This window comes from Papaver somniferum, chromosome 6 (genome assembly GCF_003573695.1).
Source record: "Papaver somniferum cultivar HN1 chromosome 6, ASM357369v1, whole genome shotgun sequence".
Classification (NCBI taxonomy): domain Eukaryota; kingdom Viridiplantae; phylum Streptophyta; class Magnoliopsida; order Ranunculales; family Papaveraceae; genus Papaver; species Papaver somniferum.
In genome coordinates, this window is record NC_039363.1 from 47890628 (window position 1) to 47903808 (window position 13181).

At 35.2% G+C, this 13181-nt stretch overlaps 1 pseudogene; it reads left to right on the plus strand.

Annotated features, from left to right (window-relative positions):
- Positions 1-7593: 7593 nt before the first annotated feature.
- LOC113287487 lies at positions 7594-11721 on the plus strand (annotated as a pseudogene).
- Positions 11722-13181: the final 1460 nt, after the last annotated feature.

The following is a 13181-nucleotide window of genomic DNA, read 5'->3' on the forward strand; positions in this document are numbered from 1 at the left end:
TCTCATGGATGAACTCTGGCTACAGTATAGAAGTTGGACTTCATTCTAGAAATGAACTCTTACTTTTCAAGAAGAGGTTGGAGTTCATTCTTATGGATGAACTCTGGCTACAAATATAGAAGTTGGAGTTCATTCTTCTGAATGAAGGTATATACCATGTTTGATGTTTGATGAATAATACCATGTTTGTTGGACTTCATTTCTATAATGAAGTCTAGAAAAATTGTACTGAAAATTGTTGTTTGAGTTCATTCTTCTGAATTAAGGTGTATACCGTGTTTTATGAGTTCCTTCTTTATAAGGAAGGTGTATACCAAGTTACCTCTTTGATGTTTGCTGGACTTCATTTATAGAATGAAGTCTAGAAAAATTGTAAAGGGCTCATTCCTACAGTGAACCATGTTTCTCCTTTGATGTTTGCTGGACTTCATTTTATAGAATGAAGTTAGTAGATCTATATGATGATGTTGTAGAAGAAGTTAGATCTATTTATGAGTTCATTCTTTAGAATGAAGGTTTATATTTGTTTGATTTATGCTTCTTGAATTATTTATAACAGCAAGTGACACATATGATATATTAGATAGAGAAGAGCATGTGAGTCTGCAGTTTATTGATGACAAGAATGAGAAGAATTAGGATTTGAATGATGAAGAAGCTGACACAGTCATCAAAGCTACACTAAAGGCGATCAATAATGACTGTAGTCCTCCTAGTTTCTCGATTGGGATGACACAGTACCATCCCACCCCTGTGTCACAAAAAGCAACTGAAGTGGTTACTAGGTCAAAGAAAGCAAGGAAAACTGCCGTAGATGTGGAAACTACTTCACAAATAGTTGCAGAACTGAATGAAATAGGCCTTGGTTCATTGATGGAGTAGACTCAGAAGACACCTGTGAAAGTAGTACCGGAAGAAACTAGTAGAATGGCTACTAGATCAAACAAACCGGTGAAACCAATAGAGGATGAATTCATATCAGGATCAGATTATAGTTTAAAGAAAACAAGATTCAGACTGATGTTGAACAAAGAAAAGAAGGTAGTGGCAAAGGTACCACCTCAAGTTGATAGAGATAAAGAAGTGAAGAAGAAGAATGTATCACAGGCGCAGCAAGAGATAAAGAAGAACCATGTTGGTAAGAGGAAAAGAGGATGCGAGCCTGCAAATGTTCAGGGAGCAGCACCACAGGCGCAACAAGAATATCGGATTCAAGAAGCAACATCACAGGCTCCTCGAATAGTAAGACAAGAAATCAAGCCAAATCAACCAGAACTGATAGGATCTCCTTTGTACCACAAATTTGATAATGCTGCGTTGGCGGTATTTGGTGATTTCTTCGGCAAGCTATGACTACGTATGTTTCTCTTACTAACTCTTTATATGTTTCTCTTCAATAATTCTTTTTCGGTATAAACTTTTGACAGTTCATTTTTTCTTTGTATTTTTTCAGTCAAGCAGCTTGGAAAGCAGAGAATCACAAGCAAAATCCAATTTCAGTTCAAGGGAGTGAAATCGTTTCTCTGTTGTTCAATGATTACTTGGATACCACCTTGCTGGACTACTATATATACAGAAAGCTGCAAACAACGATAGAATGCTAAATGATAGCGAGGACAGTGAGACTCGAAGAAAGTATATCAACTTCGAGATTATGAATTCAACAGCATTCCTAAGTGTGTTTCTTCCTATCCATTGATAAAAAGTGAACTGTTTGCTTGCAGCTTGTCTGATTTAGAGAAAAATGCTTGCCTATGAGGTTTATTTGATTTTTATCTATTTGAACTGTATAATCTAGCATGCAGAGAATGAGAACTGCTTATCTAATTCATTTCTCTTTTTGTTTTTCAGGCATTTTTTGCGTGGCACAATGAACTTAAGAGAACAGAAGAAGTTGATCAGTTTATAAAAGGCATGCCTGAAAAAACCGAAAAGCTTCTCATTCCTATGAATACTGACCCACACAATGGTAATGAAAAATCAAAAGGGTCTCTAGGTGAACACTAGCATCTGCTGGTTTTTGACGTCGACAACTACACATGGGAGCATTACAACTCCAACAAAAAGGGAGAGCTTGGTAAGCAATGCAAAGCTGACGCAAACAGAATGGATATGTACTGCATGAAACATATCAACTTGCGGCTACAAGCTCATGGTAGGGTGAGATGCAGCAACGTCAACTTTGAAAATCTTCCAGGAGTGCCAGATCAAGGAGCATATCCAGATTGCCTGTTGTACACCTGCTATTGGATCAAGAGAAGTGTCAAGCCAACCATAAACGAGTCGCAGAGTGTGTTGAAGAAAGATGACATGATAGAGAAGATGCAAGCAAGAAGAGTTGGGATGGCCTACAAACTTCTTACTGCATAAGGAGATGAAGAGAGATGGGGTAAATTTTCCAACTCAGAATACCTTAGCAATTGCTTACTTGGAACAGATCAAACAGACAAAACTCTTTTTAACTATAGTATACTGCACAATAGATTAATTTTTATTGCAACAGAAAACTCTTATGTCTAATATCACCTGAATTACCTTCTAATGTAATTGATACTCTAGTATGTTTTATATTTTCATCTATCATATTTTGGATAGTATATAACATCAATGTTCTATGTTATGCCTTGTCTTTCTGTCTTATTTTCTTATGAATTTATTTTTTAGAATGAATGTTCCTTCTTTGATGTTTTGGTGGGATTCATTCCTGAAAATTAACTCCATGGAATTCAAGTCATTTCTAGGAAAACTAGTGTTCATTCCTGAAAATGAAGTTCATTTCAGTAAATGAACTGATAGAGGGGCGGTTCATTCCAGATAATGAGAAATTATGCATTGTCTTACTATCTAATGGATACCTATTAACTCTAGTACTTCAACATTTTGTCTTCTATCTTATATATACCAGTTCATTTACCAAAATGAATTGTATTGGTTATAGGAAAACTTGTGTTCATTCCTGAAAATGAAGTTCATTTCAGTAAATGAACTGATACATATCCCTGATAATGAAAAATACATATCCCATAGAGTTGATTTGATAGGAAAAATACCATAACCTGCTATAAAATATCAGTACATACATATCCAGAAAGAAATAATACCTAAAAAAAGCATTTCTAACAAAATAAAAGGAGTTCATTACAGAAAATGAAGTGCATATCAAAAAGTTAAAAAAAAAAAAGACTACAACCAGTGCATAACCAAACAGGTAAGAGAAGTTCATAAAAACATAAAAAAATATAAACTAGAAAAAAAGGTTCATGCATACTACTCCAGCATTAATACACGACAGGTAGCTTTGTTGTGGTTCCCAATCTTCTTGCAATTTGAGCACTTCATAGGCCTCCTCTCCTTCTCATAAGCACCACAAATGCGCTTCTTTGGTGGTCTTCCTGGAGGTGGCCTTGGAATACCAGGTAGGACTCTCTCTTCAGGTTCATACACTTCTGGCATGTCGTAATTGAGAATGGGTCGAATTGCAGAAGCATACGTATGGCGAAAATGATTCGAACCAAAGTAAGGCTGAACAAACCTCAAAATCTCAATACCACTCATAGTAATAGCAGCAGTGGCGTGAGCACAGGGGAAACCAAACACTTTCTATCTCTGGCAAGTGCACGTCATATGCATCGGATCAACATCATGAGAGCTAGGAGAGTGAACCTCATATATACCATTACCTGACTCCGTAACACTCCATGGACGCCCTATATCGACATGTGACTTGAGTAGAGCTTTATAGATGGGAGTCAAACTATCACTATAATTTCTACCGAGCTCACGCCTTTCTGCACTCATCCTCATAATCTTTATCCTAATCTCATCAACAAGAGCAGCTGGAGGCAGATCCCTTTCAGGAAGAATCCAGTTATTGAAAGACTCTGCAATAGTTGACGAGTGTGTCCCATACCTACATCCTACGAAGAAAGCATTTGCCCAATGCTTGGGATCGATATTTCTGATGTACTTGGCAACCCAACCACATCCTATGATACACATCTCATTTAAAGCAGACTCATATTTAGCAACACTATAGCAGTATGCAGCTTTATGGAACAAATCTTGAACTTGTTTATACTTCTCATGTGATTTCTTGATGGGGAGGTTATTCTTCAAATGATGGAAACATAACTATGATAAGAGTTGGGAAAATACTTGGGAATACTTTGCTTCAGCCCTTCATGACGATCAGTGATAAAGGTGATAGGACGAGAGTCGACACAATGCTGCAAGTTCTCCATAAACCACTCCCACCCTTCAATGTCTTCTCCAGGAACTAAAGCATACGCAAAAGGAAAAAATCCTACAGAATGAAAAGAACACAAAAAAGAACTAAAAGTGTCAGTTCATTAAAAAATATATAACAAAAATGAAAGTTTCATTCTTAAAATGAAGTCCATTCTGTAGCATGAACTGTATAATCAAAAAATCTATAACTTTTCTACACTTCATTCCAAAAATGAAGTCCATTCTGTAACATGAACTGTAGAATAATCAATATCTATAACTTTTCTACACTTCATTCCAACAATGAAGTCCATTCTATAACATGAACTAAGACCTTCTTCTTCAAAAAATAACAAAGTAAAACATAAACAAAAGCAGCAGGAGTTCATTCCCCGCTTATGAACACTAAAAAACTTAACAGAGAAGCTTCATTCATTCACATTGCTATTAAAAATCAAAAAAAAGGTTTCATTCTATATAATGAATTCCATTGTAGCATGAACTGTATAATCAAAAAATCTATAACTTTTCTACACTTCATTCCAAAAATGAAGTCCATTATAACATGAACTGTAGAATCAAAGCAGCAGGAGTTCATTCCCACTTATGAACAGCTAAAAACTTAACAAAAAATAAGAGTTCATTCTTAAAATGAAGACCTTCTTAACAAAATAACAAAAGTAAAACTGATAGAAATTACTTTCTTCTTGAACATAAAATGAGTTCATCCTAAAAAATGAAAAGCCCTAATAGAAAAACTTCATTCATTCGCATTGCTCTTAAAAATCAAACAACAAACTAATATGAGTTATTCATAAAAGAAAGAAAATTTACCTTGGTTTCCATTCACACTAGTGGCAACCATCAATGTTCCCTTTAATATCTCATTGAGAAATGTTGCATCACAGTAAAGCATAGGGCGAATGAACCAGTATCCTTCCATACAGGCACCAAAAAATATGAAAAGCCTCTGAAACGTTTAGTCTCTTTATCATACTCAAACTTAATATAACTGCCAGGATTGGTAGCCTTTATTGCTTCAACATACCAAATAAGATCTGTATAAATTTTTACATCATCACCATATATCTCTGCCTTAGGTGCTTCCTTCCCATTATAAGCATGATGGTATTTTATGTCAATACCATAATAACTCTTCACCTGAGCAACCATATCATTAGGCTTTATCGACGGATTTGACTGTATTTGATCCTTGAATAGATGCTTAATCAATTTCTTCTTCACAGGTGGGTCCTTCAGCTTATAAGCACCACCACATTTATGCTCCCCATTGAATTCCTTGATAGCAAAGACACTTTTAGCGGTATCGATTGGAATACAATGCAGATACCAAGGACATTCTGCATTCCTACCACACTTGCCTGTGAACCTGAGTCTGTCATTCTTAACGTTTTCAACTGTATAGCCAGACTTGCTGCAGTATTTGCGGACAACTAAGCGAACCTCATCAACACCACCATGAAAAACTTGACCAACACCTTTAAAAATATCCTCCCAACCTTCGGATAAAAGAGGTTTCAATTGCTCATGACCTTCCGTCAGGTATTTAATATTTGAAGTCTCAGTGAACCCAGTGCATGATTCATCGTCACTGAGCGACTGCGTGGAAATACCAAACGAAGAGCTAGAAGCAACACCATGACAAGGCTCCTCAAAAAACAGATCAAAACTTGACAATTCCCTTGAACAAGTAACAACAATTAGACCTTGAAGAGAATAATCACAATTAATGAGAGATTTATCACAACGACTAATAAATCTTATGCTCCAAGGAGTCAAGTTTCTCCAATAATCACAAACAGATATTTTAAAGTCACGAATCATAGTATCTAAAGAAACTTTCAACGGAATACCATCCCCTTTGTAGTACACAACAACATAACAACTGGATAGGGCCATACTGAACCTGAAAAATGAACACACACACAAAATAGTTCATTATTGGAATGAAGCTGAAACAAAATAGCTTCACTCAATAACATTCTAACAAAATAAAGAGTTCATTCCACGAATGAAGCCTTAAACATAATGATCTCATTCATTAACATCGTAACAGATAAATAGAGCAGCAACAGTACTTCTTCCATGACAAAAAAGAAAAGTTCATTCTCAGAATGAAGCCTTAATAGAATGACTTCATTCGTTAACATCCTAACAGATAAACAAAAGCACCAACAGTACTTCTTCCATGACAAAAGAATAGTTCATTCTCGAAATGAAGCCTTAACAAAATAAAGATTCTTAACAGAACAACACTAATAGATTCTTCCTTAAACAAAATAAAGAGTTCATTCCAAGAAATGAAGCCTTAACAGAATAAATATTCTTAACAAAACATCACTAATAGATTCTTCCTTAAACAAAATAAAGAGTTCATTCCAAGAAATGAAGCCTTAACATAATGACTTCATTTCGCTAACATCCTAAAAAAGATAAAAAACAAAGCACCAACAGTACTTATTCCATGGTAAAAGAAGAGTTCATTCTTGGAATGAAGCCGTAACGATATTAATAGCTTCTTCCTTAACAAAATAAAGAGTTCATTCTAACAAATGAAGCCTTAACAAAATGACTTCATTCATTCTAATCAAAGAAAAACTTAGCTGATTTATAATTCAAGGAAAGGATTAGCGTGAAAACTCACCAGCAACAAGAAGAATTCAAAATCAAACTCCAAAAAAACACCGATTTACGAATCTATAATTCCAAAAAATCAACTCCAACCGAATCAATCTTCACTTCAAAAAAGTCTCGAATCAAATCTTCAAAAAAGCCTCGAATCAAATCTTCGAGTCAAATCTTTTGTAATCAAAATCTCGAATCAGATTCACTCCAAATCAAAACACCGTAATCAAATTCACTCTGTAATCAAATCAATCATCATAACCAAGTCAATCTGCTGTAAATCGAATCGATCTTGGTATCAAAAACGAAATCGAGGAAGATTTCGTAAACCCTAGAAAAAAAAAAAAAAAAAAAAAACGAGATCGGAGTAGGAGAGAGAAAAGTTTCTTGAACCTGAAATTTATTGTTGTTGTTTCTTGTTTATATATGTCGGTAATAGGACCAAACAATAAAATTTAGAACCAAAAGATGTTTTTTGCACGTGCAGGGGTATTTTGGTAACAGAAAAAGAATATTCCGTGTGGATGGATAAAATTCTAGGACCAAACTATAATATATATTGTCAAAATGGACCAAACAGACAATTGACTAGATCAAATGGACTAGATTCTCTCTAATATATTATTCCTAGGACTATATGGTATTTCCTGGAACCAAGAATAAGACTTTTCTAATCATATTTGTAAGTCATGATCCCTTCCACGGTTGTTGATTTCCGTGTTTTGGTTACTTACAGTTACAGCAAACACAATCCCCTCTTCCACAGCTCCACTTCCTTGGTCTGTTACTCTCTTTCTCCCTCCTCAATTTCTTTCACGAGAATTAGGAACGAGGTTTGATCTTTCATGGAGAAAACATCTGATAAATTAGATGATCACGATGGAGTTAAAGAACAAAAACAACAACAACAACAAGAAGAAGAAGATATAGAAGCAGCAGAGCTGATTCTGTTTCAAGTCTCAGAATGCTACGTTTATTTGGTATGTATTTATTATTTCTTCCGATATTAGGTTTTCACCTAACCACATCTCATTAAATTTGGTTTATTCTAGTTTATATCGAATGTGGTTTTCTTTACTTTGTAAAGAACTTAGTAGTGTTAAATAAAATTAGGGTTTAGGGTTCATTTGACTGAAATTGGAAATGGGCAATTTTAGTTTGTCATGTAACTCATGCAAATTTGATAAACTTCTGCTTGCATATTGAAGTATGAATCTTTGTATTTAGAAGGATAAGGAGATATACATTGCAAAGGATAAAAATTTCCTCAGGAGTTAATAGTGTTTGGGGTTAGAAAATCAATTCATATTGCTATAGCTCTTGAGACTTTACCTCAAACTACATTGCCTTGATTTCATTATTTTACTTGTGTCCATTATGGTCATTGTTGCTTCGGTGGATTTACTTAGCCTAATTGTCTGTGCTTCCTCTATATTGGTTATTTTGAGTTAAAACATTAAAATTTATCAGCTTCGAGTTATATTGGATTGTGCTCGCAAAAAACAAATTGCAATTGCAAAATAAAAAGAAAGTGTGATTCCCTATTCGTTTGATCAACTTGTGTATCCTATATTATTTTCTATTTGGGGGTGGATAATTCTTTAACTTTTTAACTGTTGATAGAAACTAATAATAGCTGATACATTTTATGTGTTTTACAGATACCCCCACGGATGAGTGCCGCTTCGTACAGGTTTATCTCAGCTTTAGTTGTAGTCGTATCATTTAGTGTGTTAATATATGCTCGACTTGTGTTCTTATTTATTCAGGTATATACATATGGTTGTAATGTATCATGATGTTCACCACATATTTTGGTGTACAATGCTGCATTGTAAACAGTGGTGCAGTTTCACATATATTACATGTAGCTGATGTATGTAGCTACTTTTAGCTGTCCTTTTGTTACCCTTTTCTGATCCTTGTTTAAGCTTTACATGGTGAATAATTTTCAAAGGAAATTTGAGTTTATTCCTTCCCCATTTTCACTTTCTAATCGTATGCTTTTATAACTGATACTTCATCTGTGAATTAAATCTGTTTCAGAGATCTTATACATCATAATTTTAGGAACATTCAACATAGATTGTTATTAGCTTTAGTAAAAAAAATAATCTCACCTAGGGATGAGATTGATTTTTTTTTCAAACTCTACCTTTAGGGCCGAAGAATGGAATGTTAATAAATGGGCATGGGAGGGGTCATTGAAAGTTATTAGCAAGGGAGAAGAGTGCATCATCAAACTTGAAGATAAGACCTCAGGTAGGCCTTTTTTTTCTTTTTTTATTTACTACTAATTATGTAGCATATCCTTTATTTTCTAATGGCCATCTGAATTCAACCAGGAGAGCTTTGCTCGGCATTTGAGAAGCGAAGCCACATCCAGTGGAGGCTGTAATTGACAGCAGCAGGTTTGTCGAAATTAGTCTCCATTGTAATTCATTGAATAATGTGTAATCTTAATAGTATTAGGGATCACTCTGCATATGAACTACGTCTAAGCTGTTCTATGTGTTTCAATTTTGTGTTTGGAGTTGGAACTTGAGACTCTTTGTCATAGGTCTGAAAATGGTTACCATAATTTTATACCTGCATAGCAGCTGATTTTCTATTCATTGCTTTTCCAGGTACTTTGTTCTTCGTGTAGAAGAGAATATTGGTAAGACCTTATTTCCGGTGCATCAGTCATATTACAGTTTATTATATATTCATTATCTATACTTGTAAATAAAAACATTTTTACTAAAAGGTTGCTCTATATGTGTTCCATTACTCAACCTTCTGGATAATCAAATTACATCTTATCAACTAGTCCTATGGTTCAACTTACCATGTCAAAACATATAAGTTCTTGCAGAAGTGCTACAATGCCTTCTTCATTCTTACGTGTCAACCAATCTATATGCTCTAATACTCTGTGAGAGATAGCAACTCTTAGGATATCAAACTTTTTAATGGGCCTGGGAGATCAATTCTTTTTTCTCTAATATGGAAGTCTGTATTCACCGTGTGTGTGTGATGTATGCTAAATTGCGTGTTTTATGTGAACATTAGTCTTGGGGAAAATGGAGACAATAATATATAGCCATCTTCAACCATGTCGTGTGGTTTACATCTATGGTATGTTTATGGGGGCAATTCCTTAATAGCTGGATGCAGATCTGGTGCCATTGTTAATGAATGTCTTGAACTCACCTGTCAAATCTCAAGAAGATTCGTGCTTTATGATACTGATTAGAAGTGGTGCTGAGAAGTCCTAGTAGTCAGGTCTGACACATAAACTTTAAAAAAGGAAAAACAAATAAGGAAGCAACCCAACCCAAATACTAAAACCTAAACCCAATCCAAACTAGTGTGATATTTGTTTCTTTCCATTCCTGACTCTCTGTTCCTATTTTTACTGTATTAAACTTACTGCTAATGTCAGCCAAACTATATTATTGTTATCTGTCCTGCTTTGTATGCCTTTTTCGTATCCTAGTTCAATTTAACTGTGAACCTATTTATTATTAACTTTGACGGTCCAGGTGGTCGTGTTCGACATGCTTTTATTGGCATAGGGTTTCGAGAAAGAACAGAAGGTTATGACTTTCAAGCTGCTCTTCATGATCATATGAAGTAATTACTCGTTTAATGTTAAAATGCCATCAAGAAATTTTAACCGTCTTATGCAATTTTTCGGAACGCAATTACTCGTTTACCACACTAATGTTTCTTATAAATGGTTTTGCAAGATATTTGAACAAAAAGAAGACTGCTGAAGAGATGGAGCAGCGGTACCAAAAAACTGAATCAGTTGATTACAGTCTAAAAGAAGGGGAAACCATTGTGCTCCAATTAAAAAATGTAAGATCTTTGCTTACTTTGATGATACTGCTCTTTATTTATGAAACTTCAGTTTCGTCCAGCGACTTGGTAAGCTGAAATATGTTTAACGAGTAAAAGTACAATTACTGGCGTGGAGCAGGAAGTATGATGCTATGTGAACAATATGATGAACTACCATATTTAGTTACAATTAATGTCAGCTGCTTATGTACTTTCACGAATATGTGGAGCAAGGTTGTTACTCATAACATACCATTGTGTCTAGGATAAGAAAGGAGGCGGCAGTGTAAGGTCCAGATTTTTCGAGCAGGGTCTCAACAATCTCCCACAAGATGATAAGACTGGCAAGAAAGAACTCTCCGGAATCTGTTTACCACCACCTCCACCTGCACCCCTCTCGCCTGGGAATGTCATTCAAAAACCTCCAGCGACATTTCCAACAAACTTCAGTCTGGATGGAACTGCCAAGGATGAGTCCACTTTACATTCCACCAAAGATAATCAATCAACGGAATTATCATCTCTGGATAATGACGCCATTCCAGAAGATGATTTTGGGGATTTTCAGGCAGCTGGGTAATTTTGTCGACGACACTGATTTGCTCTTAGAGTTCTACTTATTACTTGAAAAGGGATCATGTGTATGTGGTGGTTACATCTGCTAGTTTTGGTTGATGCAGTAATAAATCATCTGGCAAGTTAGATTTTATAGTTGTTATTAAATACTGTAGGGGTTTATAGTTCGTATAAATTGTGACACAATACCTTCATCTATTCAACCAAAAAAAAGAAGTGGTTGTCCTGTACATCGTTATGGATGGCATTGCTCGTTATGGATGGCATTGCTGCATAGCATGGCTTGTTTCATGGTTGTAATGGATAAATCAAGAAGCATCTTTTCAAATTTCAGGACAAGATGAAGCAAGTGCTTTCTGTCCTGAAATCTCTGAGGTTGCGTAGTTTACGAAATCTCTGTGGTTGTATTATTATATACATGGAGCACTTCGTAACATTTATATCGTTGTGAGACTGATCCGAGCCTGATTTGGGTATTAGCTTTTTGGACTGTTGGTATCCATAGTCCCCATCTGAGTGAACAGAAAGAAAAGTTATCTGGCAGCCTCACAAAGAATTTTTTAAATAGTCAACTATGAACAAGAAGAAGAAAGCTGGATACACCATATCTTATGGATTAGATTCAGATGTCTTTATTGATTTTTGAACAGCCAAGAAAAGTGCTTATTTCTCAACAATGTTTGTGTGAGGTCAAATAGATAAATACACTCCCTCCGTTCTTTTTTAATAGGCCAGTTTCTATAAATAAAAGTTTCAAGAAAATAGGTCACTTTGTTAATTGGGAAAGTCAAATGTTACTTTAATTTTTTGGGACCACTTTTCTCTTAACTTCTTTTGATGACAAGTGTCATGTGGACCACTTCACTTTACTTCTTTTGCTGACAAGTGTCATGGGAACCATTTCACTTCACTTCTTTTATTGACAAGTGTCATGAGGACCACTTTCAATGATTAATTTTCTTAATTTCCTTAAATTTCTCTAAAAACAAAACTGGCCTGTTAAAAAACGGAAGGAGTATTATTTAACAGTCAGTCTCATGACACAAGTTCTTAAAAAAAAAAAAAAAAAGTCTCATGACACGATGAAAAGTGGATAACCAAAAGTCCCCTGCTTTTTCAATTTTTTTCTTTCGAAGATAATCTTTGGTAGCTCAGTTTGGTGATCTAGATTCTAGATCCCAGGACAAGGCCAAAAGAAGAAAACACCATCGATCAGATGGGAGGATGGCGTGTTATTAGCCATCCTCTGAAATTAATCCTTAAAGAAACCCCAATGGGGATACTCCTTCAAAATGAGGGAGTGGGAGGCCCTTTCCACCCGTGGAAGGACCGAAGGAGTAATTTCAGAGGCTAACCGTAATGGTTTTTAAATGAATTGTTTCCTTGTATATCTGTCAAACGAATTGTTTTAAGATACCCGTTAAGATCTGTAATGACATGACAAGACTCCAAAGAAATTATTGGTGGGAAAAAAATGAAAAAGGGCTTAATGAAAACGGTAAGAAAAGAGTTTGTCTTCAAAATTGGGATTCTATAGCTAGATCTCTTGAGATGGATGATTAGGAATAAAAAATGTTCAAAACTTCAATCCAGCAATGATTGCTAAAATGGGATGGAGACTCAAAGAAAACCCCGAGTCTTTATGTGCCACTATTCTTAAAGCTTATTATTTTCCTAACAATGATATTTTCCACATAAACTCTATACCGAGTAGAAATGATAGATGGATTTGGAAAGGTTTATTAACTGGTATCAACCATATAAAAAATTATTATTTCTGGGAGATTGGCAATGGAACAAACATTGATATATGGGAAGATTTTTGAATCCCACACACCGAACCCCCATATCTTAAACCTCTTCTCTGAAAATCTTACAAAAGTTAGTGATCTGTTTACTCCTAC